Here is a 13,509-nt window from a genome sequence, read left to right on the forward strand (position 1 = left end):
TGGTGGCGGGGTGGGTTCCCCTCTCTGGAGATCCCATTATGTCTTTTTGTATTCTGGCTGATTTCCAGCCTTCCCTGATGGGAAACCTGAAACGAAACCTCAGCTGAGGCGGCTCCTCGTGCGTGCCAAGCCTGCCCAGGTGTGAGGGAGGGGGTGGCTCCTCCACGGGGGCGCGGGTATAACTCTGTGCCCAGCTACTCGCGGAGATAGATGCCCTCTGGACTCCACTGCTGCACTGACTGCGCCCCGAAATCCTCGCTGACATCGGTACTGCCCCCCAGCTCGAGAGACTATGACCCTAGATTCTGAATGCCCCCCAGGGAATATTAACAACTCCCGATCACCGCTATAACACTTATTTCCACAGCACTCCCCCCCCCCCCCCCCGTATAAAGACTGACCCCAGGTTTCACGCCCCGCCCGATTATTGCACGTGTGCGTCCCCACGTTCGCTGACAGCACCCCCTCTTTTTTAGACTGCACCCCCGATCTGAAGACTGCACCCTCGATTTTAAGACTGCACCCCCAGGCGGGTGACATCCCCCCCACCCCCATCTCGATCCCTGGGGGACATCCGGAGCCGAGGATGGACCGGGGGCTCCTGGTCGGACTCTGCCTCCTCTTTTACTTCTCAGCCGGTAAGTGGGGTACACCCCCCCCCCCTCCCCGCACACGGGGTGCTTTGCGAGCTGAAGCCCGTTTCTTCAGATTTCTAAATGTTTCTTACGTTTTTCCATGTGTTTCCTCTATATTTCACCCAAAGCCCCTACATGTTCGTGGTGGGCGATTCCGCAGTTCCTGCATGGACTGGGCACGCGCGCACACACATTCTCACGCAGACATATGATATTATGTGAACTTTTTCTCAAGTTGTTTATCACGCACACGGCTCTCTTAACACACGCACCTAAGTTCTTTCACGCACGCATTTCTCTCTCATACTCATTTCTCCAAAACACATTTCTTTCTCACACACACATGCTTCCAGACACCCTCCCTTATAAGTTATCTCACAGAGACTGTTTCACCCTCGCACTCTCCCTCGCTCGGACTCTCCTCTCTCTCGCACACTCTCAGCTTGCCCTATCTGATGCGTTGCATCCCGTGTGACCCTGGACATTTTGAACAGGGGCTGCTTCAATTACCAATGACCTGCTAGGTAAGGGCGACGTCTCGGTGCTCGGAAAACCAAAGAATAAACACGAGCCCCAGGATTTTGTATAAGGTGCCCACATTTCATTTCCCCCAGTTTCCCGATTAAATATCAAATTGATTTTGAAATCATCATTGCATTGATTTTGTGCAGATTTGTATTTTCAGATCTTATCATCAGGGCCGCTAACCCTGTTGCCAAGTCGTGGGTCCTAGAATGTAAAAAAAAAAACAACTGACCGTTCAGGATTCAAGCAGCTGATAAGAAACATAAAAACACAGCCATCCATGAGTGTCTGCATTTGCATAAGAAAGAGAACAAAAAACTGAAAGTGTTTGTGAGAAACGGGAGAGGATGTGGTGTAATGGCCAGCGCTGTCTCTGGAACTCCCGAACCAGTTTCGAGTCTCAGACAGTGTCCCTTAACATCCTGTGTTTCTGGGCAAATCACTATGGGGTAGTTTTACAAACATTTTGCGCTGGATTAGTGTCACAAAAGTGACATTTACTTCACAAAATGTTTTTTTCCTAGTTTACTTTCCACACAAAACTGGAAGGTACCCTAAAAGTAACACAAAGCAGCGAGAAGCACTGCTGTGAGTCACCTAGCACCCCTATCTACAAACAATAGCAGGCAGGGTTTAGCGCCAAAAGATAACTTCATTTGAAAGGAGGTGTTAAAAGAAGAGATGTTTTTATTTCTCGTTTCTTTCCCGACTTTGCATGCATGCTGCACTCTGCAGTGCACACAAAGAAGGAACAGTTTTAAAGTGTGTCCAAGCATGGTATTTTGTGCTGGAAGGCTACCCTTTCAGTCCTAAACCTATGATAGACTCACGCACACACCCGCCAGCTCCGCTTCGCCGACCTCACCACAGTCCCCCGCTTCCGAGGAGCGACCTCCGGCGGCAGATCGTTCTCCCACCTCGCCGCCAAGACCGGGAACACCCTCCCCATCCACCTAGGGCAGACCCAAGCCCTGCTGACCTTCAGGTAGCAGCATTCCCCACCCCAGCGCCTTGAGACCCTCACAGGTGTGCGCTTTACAAATGATATGATTGATTGATTGATAGCACTATGGCGCAAAGGAGTGTGCCTGGAGCACAGCAGCTCAAATCTGAGCCGGTGCTTTGGAGGGGGGAGGATATACAGTGCACTCCCGCACCCTCCCTGTCACACAACGCAGGACAGCATTTTTGGCTGCTGCACTGTGTACCATGTCTGTTTTGAAAATGTGGGCCTTAGGGCCGTATTCATGGGCAAGTCATGCTGTGCTGCGTGACAGGGAAAGAGCACGAATGCTTATTTAAGTCAGTACAGCGCATTCCTGCCTTTCCCCCTGCACGCTACCCTTTCTTTCCACAGGTGGCCCGCCCGGGGCATCAGCAGTCCACGCTACCCTTTCTTACAGAACAGGGCCATCAGGAAAATGCAAGATTCTGTCCTGCACAGTGGGATGTGCCAGCTGAACACCCAGCTGCGGGCACATCTGACCACAGTTCACGACTTACACAGCTGCCGATGCCGTGCATTCTGGGATTGCGTCACATAGAGCAGGCCCATTACAATTACTATGGCGTGTCGGAGCCAAACCAGTCAAGATGTTTCTTTTAGCATTTTAGATATTTGTTGGACCTGCGATGGGCAAGCCCAGCACAAACGGGGGTAGCTTGGCTCAAGGGTCAAGGCAGTGAAGGCTGTAGTGCTAAGCCGGCTCTGACCCAATAATAACCCCCTGCACAGTTACACTAAAAAGAAGGACACCACACCACTGCTGTAGAAAAATACGATTCCTTTATGTAAAAGTTTTCTGCTTGTGAATAGGGATCAATTGGAAAGCACAGTTACATTTCACTTTTCACCAAACTCTGGGATTTAGGTTAAGAATAAATACATGGAATAAATACAATACATAGGAATTCAGGAATACTGGAATTGCATGAATATTGAGAATAGCTTAAATAACAGGCTCAACTGTCACCATTACATGAATTAAATACCACTTGTACATAGCGCATTACTTTCTAGTTCATTTAGTCTTCCAAGCCACATTTCCAATTTAATAACGCTGCCACCAATTAGAGAAAGTCATACAGTTAACTCTGGTAAATAACACACTTTTAGTAAATAGTTGTTTACAGTACTTGTGGAGTTCTGAGGTCTGCCTGCGGTCACACAGTGAGCGGGGACTCCTTTTAGTTCACTCGGGAGCTATGCGCGTATGACTGGAAAGACAAGAAAACCCAGTAAGTCCTTCATTCGGCCCTACGCGGCTACCAGGGAAGGATGTCCGCTGTCGGTGAGGGGTTGACTCGAGCCTGCAGTGCTACTGCGGGCTCCTAGGTGGCTCAATTCAACGTTGCTGGATGGACGAACGGCTGCACACAGGGGTTCTTGCCACTGCAACAGTTTCCCAGGTCTCGGGAAGGGCAGGGACGCAGATCCCGCCCAGTAAAGGCCGGCCTCTCCCCGCCCCGGCGCACCACCTCACCTTCTCACTTTGGGCACCAACCAGGAAGCGCGCAACCCCGGTGGGGCTCGGAGACGTCCGAGTCCCCCGCGCTTGGCGCTACACGTGAAGGGGGCACAGGATGAGGTCACGGTCACGGGGATCGGGCACACGCCTAGCGACCCGACTTCTTCCTCAGTCTGATGCCACCGGGGGGTGGGGGGGCGAGGAGGCACACAAACTCGGCCACAGTCTTCTGGGGCACAGAGGCGCTAGCTGGGCAGGCGCTGTAGGCGCAAGGGTTCAAAATTACGCCTGACTGGAACGCCAGTCAGTATCCACAATATTAACCCTTGCCACACTACTGCCTGTACTCTCAGCCACCTCAAGGGTAAGCAGGGCAGGTGTCTTCTCTGGTGTCAAGTCAGGAATAGGGGTCACACCTCTTCAGCAGCTATCAGCATCTAGGTGTAGTAGTCTAATCAACTCCCCTGTATTGGCATTTATATAGCGCACTACTTACCCGTAGGGTCCCAAGGCGCTTCGACCGCTGCGAAACCCTTGTTGGCTTCCCTGAGAGATGGTCCCTTAATGGGTATCTCCAGGGTGAGACCAGGCATCCCCGGCGGTCTGGTGGGGCCGTTAGTGAAGATGAGGCAAGCTAATGCCCAGAGTTGCCGAGTGTGATCGCTGATCAGAGTGGGCACCGAGGCGAGAGAATTATCGAGTCCGCTGACCCTGGTCCAGAAACCTGCCGCGCCGGGAATCGAACCCTGGTCCCGGGCCGTCCTCTGCTCTCGGGTCTGCCGCCTCTAACCAGTGAGCCACACTACTTCACTTCAATAAAATGGCCACCAGGTTCTGGACTTTATATAGCCAGAGCCCTGAGGTACTGGTACCAGCCAGAAGGTTCTGGAACCTTCCTTGGCTGTGCCAATGGGTTGACACATTCTAAGGTGTCTTATGGTCACTCACAGCCACAGTACTGGGGCTCTGGAGCGGCCATTTTGTGTACCTGAAGAAATCTTAAGAATTCCTGTCAGGAAAGCGCGCCAAAACCTCAGAAGGTCAGGGTTCAAGGAGGCTCCAATGGGAGTCACTCTCATGAGGAAAATATGTGTCCACCATTTTAAGGTTAAACACACACAGGTTGCCAACCTCAGTTTTAATGGCCACAGGTTTCGCCAGGCGCCTTGTACATAGGTGCCAGAAACCTTGCGAGCAACTGGGTGTCAAGGAACACCTAGCCCCATGAAACAACACACAAAAAGGTCCTGGTAGACAAATAAAAAGCGATAAATTTTGGGAGGTACAGGGGAACAAAAGAAATTATAGTGGTGAGGGGACTCTCAGAAGCAGACGGGTCCAACAATATTAATAACAAGCTGATTACATTGGTCAGGCCCGAGCCAGGTGGGGGAGGCCTATTTACAGTGTGTGAAACTCACGGTGCATTCACCACGCTGATTCACCACACTGGTTTGGGATTTTAGGCACAGAGTCAAATGTATTAGACTTGTGTGGACGATGATACGTGTTTGGCAACATTTGGTAACAGAAAATAGGGAGTTTTAAAAAGCATTCAAAAAATAAATGTCCCAGTTGACTTGCTTTGAAGTGGGGGATTTTCTAAGCGGAAGAAAGCTGACATAAAACTATTAATGGGTACATAAATCCAGAACCTCCCACGTAAATTAGGGTGTAGGCTTGTCTACCACCCTTTGGCATCAGATCAGAAGAAACCTGTGGAAAATAATCAAGTTGATAGGTTTTCCCCATTGTCTTCAATGGAGTACTTTTTTGACAAAAGAAAACTAAAATGAAGCCTTTTCTGCTTATAAACCAGTGACTCTCCTACCTATATTGGGGAAGTACAGCTATTCATGTGCTTGAGTAGACATCTTAGGGTCAGGCAGGTCTGGGTTTGTTAGCGAATTGAGCTTGTACTGGAAATAAAGGCTGAATTTCATGTAAGACAACTGAATCTTTTGTATGCCTTATTACCAACTTTATAGAGCTCACTCTTGGTGGTGAGATAGTAAGATCTTGCATCATTTTCTGTCAATGAATGTTTTTCTCCTTTTTATTTGCTATCTGACATCCTATTCACGGATCAAATATCATTTTATATTGTGCCTCTAGATCTCTAGGTCAGCCAGGGACTCAACCTTTCATGTCAGTCCTTCCTCTTACCCATGGTGCGGTACCAGAACATCCTGGCCTAAGTATCGTTGGATAAACATGTTATGGCCCATATATTGATACAAAAATATCACCCATTGCGGTTTATAGTAGAGAATATACACCCAGCAGAGCAAAACTATATTTATGTCAGATAATATTTTATTATTGATATTCTGATACAACTTTTATCCGTTATCCTAGAATTGTCCTTCACTCGCACTTTTGTTGTAGAGGCTCCCCTCTAACACTACCCCCAATACATACTTTTAACCTCTTCCGTGCACACTACGAGACCAGCTCGTCATGCGTCACAGTGGAGCTGTGCTCATGACGAGCTGGTCTCATCATAACGGCTCCGCGCCACCCACGCGCGATCGATTCCCCGCCTGTGCGGGCAAATTAATCAGACTGAAGTCCTTATCCTCGGTACCTCCCCCTCCGCCTGGGATGACTCTTGGTGGCTAGAGGCCCTTGGAAAAGCACCCATCCCGACGGACCACGCACGGAACTTAGGTGTCATCCTGGACTCCTCACTCTCTATGAACAAACAAGTCAACGCCGTCTCATCTTCTTGCTTCAATATTCTTCGCATGCTCAAAAAAACATTTCGCTGGATCCCCACCGAAACTAGAAAAACAGTCACCCACGCACTGGTCACGAGCCGCCTGGACTACGGAAACACCCTATACGCCGGTACCACCGCAAAACTCCAGAAAAAACTCCAACGCATCCAGAACGCCTCAGCCAGACTCATACTAGACATCCCGCGTAAAGACCACATCTCTGGACACCTGAAAAACCTCCACTGGCTCCCCGTTAACAAGAGAATTACTTTCCGCCTCCTAACCCACGCACACAAAGCACTCTACGAACTTGGACCCGAATGCCTCAACTCACGACTTTCCTTCTACACCCCCTCCCGCCACCTACGATCCTCCAACCAAGCCCTTGCAACTGTACCTCGCATCAACAAAACCACCATGGGAGGCAGATCCTTCTACCTGGCAGCTAAAACCTGGAACTCACTTCCCACTCACCTTCGCCTCACTCAGAACCACCTTACATTCAGAAAGCAACTTAAAACCTGGATATTCGACAAATAATTCCCCACCCTTCCTCAAGCGCCTTGAGACCCTCTAGGTATGTAGCGCGCTATATAAATCACTTGACTTGACTTGACTTGACAGTGTGCGGGGTCGTGACGAGACCAGCTCGTCATGAGCACAGTTCCACTGTGAGTCATGATGAGCTGTTTTTCTCGTGAGCATCAAGGCACCTCGCTCACCCCTGCCTCCTCTGCACCGTGGGGGAATTACCCCCGCAGGGAAGGGGTTAAAAGTATGAAAAATAAAACCTGTTTCATTATCGTTTTATTATTACTTGTGCTGAGGCTTGGGGGCGGGGCCAGGGGGTGACAGGCTGAGGGGGGTGCTGGGCACTTCCTTCACTGCACATGTCTCAGGCTGGCCAAACCCATATGCATAGTGACCTCTCTCCAACCCCAGCTACATGGCTGGGGTTGGAGAGAGCAGCCACAGGCTCCCAGTCTGCCCTGGAGTGCAAATCATCGGTGCTCAGGCCAATCCTGAAGTTGCTCTCATGAGGAGAGCAGCTTCAGGATTGGCTGCAGGGCAGGATGGGAGCCTATGCGTGCCTGGCAGTGGAAAGGAGAGATCAGCAGACGAGAACGACGTGATCATGGGGGGGTCCAGGTAAGTTCTTTTTTCATTGTGTTCCATTTGTCTCCGTGGTCTCTCATTCCCCCTTTTACTGCCCGCCTCTTTTCCCCGATACGAGCCACGCCTGCCCCAATACTGCTGTTAAAATGTTTAGTTTGAGGACCATTGTTCTTCTATATTGAATGCTACCCCACAAACTCGTAACGGGATACCCCTTACCTGTAATGGCTGCCCCAATACTGCTGTCACCTGGTTTGCCATAAAGTAGAGATCCTTGTGAATTGATGTATGAATCAATAAATGTTTCACTACTGTTCTATCCTTTAGTTCTCACAAGTCTAATCTCCACCCATCCGACTCCCCCACATTGTTTTCCAATGTCATTCAAAGCATAGAGTGACCCAAAATGGCCCCCACCAAAATAACTCTCTTCTAGAATCTATGTCCCATATTTAGAAATGAAAAGTGATCCAATCTAGAGAAGGAATGCTGCACCCCTGAGTACAACGAGCACTGCTATGCACTAACCTCCAGGGAATACTTCTGTACACCTCTGAGACCCAGAGCTTCTACAAGCGCCCTTAGGTTTGTCAGACACGTGATCCGGGAGGAGGATCACCAGAAAGGGCAGCACAGATGGGGTTCACACACGTGCTGCTCGGCTCATCAGGCGGGCAGGTGGGGAGAATGCTGCCTGCCTTTGAATCGTCCGTAAGACAACCCACCATATTACATAACATTGTTTGTAATAAACCTGCAGCATACAAAATCTGTATGGTGTCTACTTATTTGCATGCATTCTATGTGTTTGGGGGTGGGGAGTGTTGCCATAATGGTACTATACTTCTGTACACCCGTGAGACCCAGAGCTTCTACAAGTGCCCTTAGGTTTGTCGGACTTCCGGCCTTATAAACAATAGTCCTACACGCTTCCATAGCCAATTTAAAGCCCCCTCCCTTCATTCTCCCCTTTTCTGCTTCTTGCCCCTCCTAATATGCCTTTTCTGGTCTGCCTTCCCACACACCCAAGATCCCCCTGCCTGCTGTATTAAAGGTTTGCCTTGCAGCATCTGTTGGCAGCTCTGGTGTAGTGCTCATATTGCCTTGTGACAATGACTGCCACACATGTGAGTTTTAGCACCTGCTCTTCCATGCATCCTGGAGAATGTGTTATTTTTAATGTTAGAAACACTCCGAGGGATGAGGGCTTCCTCATTTGACTACGGCAAAATTGGACAACGTAAGGAGTGGGTTGGTGGGTTTGACACTCCATTCCTTTGCCTTGCACGGACTGCCACAAAATGATCTTTCTTCTGTGCATTTTTAATTTATTTCTGGCAGCTACAGAGGCCCACACACATGCCAAAGATCACACAATGTGAATAAAAGATGAAGCTATGATTAGAACTCAATGCTACGTAACAGCAGGGTGCCTGGAATATGGTGGTTGTGGGGATCCAAACTATGCACCAGGGTTGGCTCAAATATGCAGGTTCTTTTGCCATTAAAACAGCTCTGCAGACCAATATAGTATATTTCCTACCATGTACGTGTTTCCCGAGGAGGAAATTTAGAATTCAAGACATGTGTCCTTACAAATATGCAATACATTTGTGATTCTTCTAAAGTCTGAGTACCTGGTGAAGTAAATGCATCTTTGAACAAGCATTGGCATAGCCAATAGGTCTCACTTTTGGGACCTTATAAGTGTTTATCTATGCAACGGTTGATGTTGTTGCAGCAAGGATATTGTGCTTCATAACTCAATACTTATAATGCCCCAAATGCGAGACCTATTGGCTATGAGAATGGATAGTTAATAGGTCAGGCTTTGAAACCACGTTGTATCCAAAGCACACTGATTTATCAAAAACAATGGGTGCTGCATAAAAATGGCATTCGTTTACAGTGGGACAGGAGAATGTTCATTGGAAATACTGGTGTGGTGCACAAGGAGAAGAGACAAACTGGGTGGTGTATTTATTTATACATGGAGCCATTAGCCAGGAGGTAGGGTCATTTCAGGAGACTGCTCAAGAGAATGGTAGATTCCAGTAAAGGAGAGATTACTAGAAAAATGGCAGAGGTCAACAAAGGCGTGTGGTCAGCTGTTTCCTCCATAACAAAGGAATGTCTTCAACTTTGCGCTCAACACAGCTGCCAGATGGTACAGAACAGATGTCTTAAATCATATGTCAAAAAGTCCCACAGTTCCAAAGGCGACAGATATAGAGTCGCTCCATTAAGTCGAGCACCAAGAATGTCACTGCTGGAGTGCTAGCAGGAGAGAAAACCATGTCCAGGGGTTGGGGAGGGGGGCATGTTGGAGTGGAGACTGAAGGCTGTGTCGCGACTATATGGCAGCTAAGTAGCTCCCTGCCAAGGGGCAACTAGGCAGAAAGACATATCACCTGTTCCAGAATGGTGGGAGAGAAGGTTAGGGCTCCATGTCTAGAAGGGAGGAGTTCGCAGCTCTAGGGCTTGTAGTCAAAACATCACATCTCTAGGACTATTAGAGAACGAGGTAAAAGTTCTGGGTATAGTAAGTTGAAGGTCACAGCTACAGTGCCATTAGGAGGTAAAGTCTTGATTCCATGGCTGTAAGGCTGTAAGGCTGAAGGTGGTAGCTCTGGGTCTTGTAAGGAGAATGCCACAGCTACAGGATTAGTAGGAGACAAAACCAAAGCTACAAGGACACAGCTCTGGGGCGAATAAGGAGAAAACAATAGCTACAAGGCAATTAGGAGGCAAGGTCACAGCTCCATGGATCGGAGGCTAAAGCTCTGGGTCTAGTAAGGAGAGAGTCTCAGCTACAGGATTTATAATTAAGAGGTAGCTGAAGATGACAGCTGTGTTGCTAGTTACGGAGAAAGTCTTAGCTAGAAAGCAGTTTGGAGACAGAATCACAGTTCCACGGCTTGAAGGCTGAGGCTTTGGGGACAGTTTTGTAAAAGTCACATCTCTAGGGTCATTAGGAGACAAGGTTATAGCTCGGGGGTTAGAGGCTTGAGGTCTGGAGATAGGGTAGATAGAGAAAGTCACAGCTACAGGACAATTAGGAGGCAAGATCACAGTTCTGTGACTGGGATGCCAAAGGTCAGAACTCCTGGGAAACAAGATGAAAATCAGAGCTGGAAGACTTTAGTAGGCAGGGTCAGTGCTCCGGGGCCTGGAGGAAGGAGGGCACAGCTCTGGGGTTAGTAAGGAGCAAATCACAGTTACAGAACTGTTGGCCGAAAATGTGACACTTCCCTTGTACGTAGGCTAAAGATCGGCGCTCTGGGACGAGTAAGGAAAAAGTCGCAGGCAAAGACATGGCTACGGGGCTGGGAGGATGAGGTTCACGGCACTGGGGCTAGTGAGGAGAAAGTCACAGTTACAGAACTATTAGGAGGAAATTTCAAAGCACTGGAAATGAAAAGCTGAAGGCCACAGCACCGGGACTAACAGGCTGAAGGTCACTGCTCTGGGGCGAGTAAGGAGAAAGTCACAGGTAGAACATTTTAGAGACAAGGACACGGGTGCGGGGCTGAGAGGTGGAGGTTCACAGCACTAGGGCTAGTAAGCAGAACGTTACAGCCCAGTCCTGGTGGATCTCACGCTGCACCGGGTCCTCTTGATTTAACATCTTCTCTCTCCGACTGCTTCTGTTTTGCGACTGGGCGCAGCAGACAAGAGGAAGTACTAGCAACGGCACAGAACTCGACACACTGCCATCTGTTGTCCAATACCCGGAAGCGATACCAGTGAGCAGTGCTCGTACAACGGTGGCAGCAGCTGGCGAGATAGCAAAATCTATACAGAGCTCTCAAAACAGCACTCTCTGCTGTTACTGGAGGGCCCACGTAGTACATTTCGGCGTTTGTTTACTCGGGCCTGCCCAGTTGACATGAAAGGTGGACAATACATTATGTAATGACTACAGAGTGCAAGAAAGACTGGCAAAACAAACATCAACACGGAGAAAGGGCCGAAAGGAATCTTGCGGGAATAATACAGAACTCTGGCAGACAGTTTTACATGGCTCATCGACCATTTGGTACTTTACCTCGCTGTTTAAATGTATTTACGTACTTGGTTTGAAAAATAAAGGAGTGGCATTGAAAGATTCGGGTGTTAGAATATGTAAGGAAAGTCCATTTTCTAGAATGTTGCATTGCTTTTGGAGAAAGAAGAGAATGAAACAAGTGCCAAGACGCCTGAGGGTATTCGTGCGCTGTACAAATTTTATTAACATTAACATTAAAAAAACGCAACTGGTGACGTGAGTTGTGCGCATGCGCGCGCGTAATTGGGGGAAAAGTGTTGTGCACATCGCGCGCGCTTGTGCGTGTTCTAGCAAGCTGGTGGCCGGCAAGGTAGTTCTTTTTGAAGCAGCTACTAAATGTCTTGCCAGAGCAGCGCATGCGCTGGATCAGGCGAGACCTAAAAAGCATCTGTGACATGGACATAAATCTGCAGCCGCGGTCCGTGCAGGTAAGAGTGGTGGGGTGGTGCGGCCCGGTGGAGGAAATTTTGACATAAGACCGCAAGGTAACATAAATTATTTATTTTATTTTCCCTCGCAGTCGTATGTTGAAATACCCCCTGACCCAGCCCCACGGCTCTTACCTGCACGGGCCGCTGCTGTAAATCTGTGATACCCGTGAATTTTAAAAAAAACATAACAATGAGAGGAACCATTTAGCCATCCTGTTTGAATCATGTTTAATTAGCTAAGGCTTTTGAATGCTGCTGCTGACAAAAGTCCTGGGTCAGCCAAAGAGTGAACACCTAACTCAGACAAAAGTATCTCAAAGCTAGTCAGCTTATTTTGTACTTATTTTGTATTTTTTATTTCTCATGATTTATTATTATTATTATTTGTTCTTTTCTTGAAATTCAATAATTGAAATTTAAAAAAAAGCTTTCTTTATCTTGAGAGGTTTGAATACTTAGGACCAGAGGATTATGATCTGACACTATTCTGGGAAGCCATTCTATTCTGGAACTACCTACGAGTGAGCTAGAAATGAAGAAGTAGTCCAATCTCGCTATCGACTTGTGTGGGGCAGAATAAAAGGTGCTACCTGTACCCAATGGATTCATTTCCGCCCACATATCGCTTAATGCATTATGACGAGCAAGGTTTTGTACTGATCTGCATATCTTTTTCTTCCTTCCAGCGTATCTCCCCCTTTCCTATCGAGCAGACCATTTAAACCGTTAATGTTAAAATCCCCGCAACATATCACAGGTTCTGGCCATAATGCTAGTTCTCTATCCACAAATTCAAAAACCTCAGGTTCATCGTCGTTTGGGCCATACAATGAAATAAGTGTGCAACTTCCTGCAGATGTTTCCAGCTCAAGCGTTACCCATCTCCCATCACTGTCCTCCTTTTTCTTTTTAACTTTTGTGCTACCTTTCCTTGCCAACACTGCAACTCCCTTACATCTTTCTTCCTGACCTGTGTAGGCAAGAACCTCAAAACCCATTTGCTCCAACAGATACTTCTCCTTAACGGCTACATGCGTTTCCTGTAAACAAATTATATCGATTTTCCAGAAACGCAGTAGTGCCCCCAGCTTTTGCCTTTTTTCCCTGTTATTTAGGCCACATATATTCAACGTAATTATCCTAGTTTCCATATAACATTTTTTCCTTTTTCCAGCATTTCAATTGTCCGCGCCCAATGCTTCCCGCATTTCCTCTCATCATTTTTACAAAGCTGTACTGTATTACTGCTCCAACCAACAACCGTGTCCCCCCCCACCACCACCCTCCCCTTTTGTAGCCCCCCTCCCCAACTGCTGTCCCACCCCCCCTATGACAGGCAAATAGGTCACTCCTGACCTATGCGTGTCCACTGTGCATTGCAGCGTCGCCCCCCTCTCCTCCCTTTCCAAAACAAAAGAAACTACTACTCCTGATAAATCCTACCGCCCAGGCACTTATGTGACTTCTCCACTTTCTCTTTACCACTCTTTACATTTTTAATCTTCTTTTTATCTTCTTTACCCTTTCCCCCCCCCACTTTACTAGTACACCCCTTAATACTACATT

General features: G+C 48.0%; 1 long non-coding RNA gene across 1 annotated transcript in view; it reads left to right on the forward strand.

Annotated features, from left to right (window-relative positions):
* The first annotated feature begins 223 nt into the window (after nucleotides 1–223).
* LOC147717848 (uncharacterized) overlaps nucleotides 224–13,509 on the forward strand; it is a 95,046-nt gene continuing 81,760 nt past the window's right edge. The window contains exon 1 of the long non-coding RNA XR_015295824.1: nucleotides 224–638. This is a non-coding gene — a long non-coding RNA (uncharacterized LOC147717848). The remainder of the gene's footprint in view (nucleotides 639–13,509) is intronic.

The sequence above is a fragment of the Lissotriton vulgaris genome, chromosome 5 (genome assembly GCF_964263255.1).
Source record: "Lissotriton vulgaris chromosome 5, aLisVul1.2, whole genome shotgun sequence".
Classification (NCBI taxonomy): Eukaryota; Metazoa; Chordata; class Amphibia; order Caudata; family Salamandridae; genus Lissotriton; species Lissotriton vulgaris.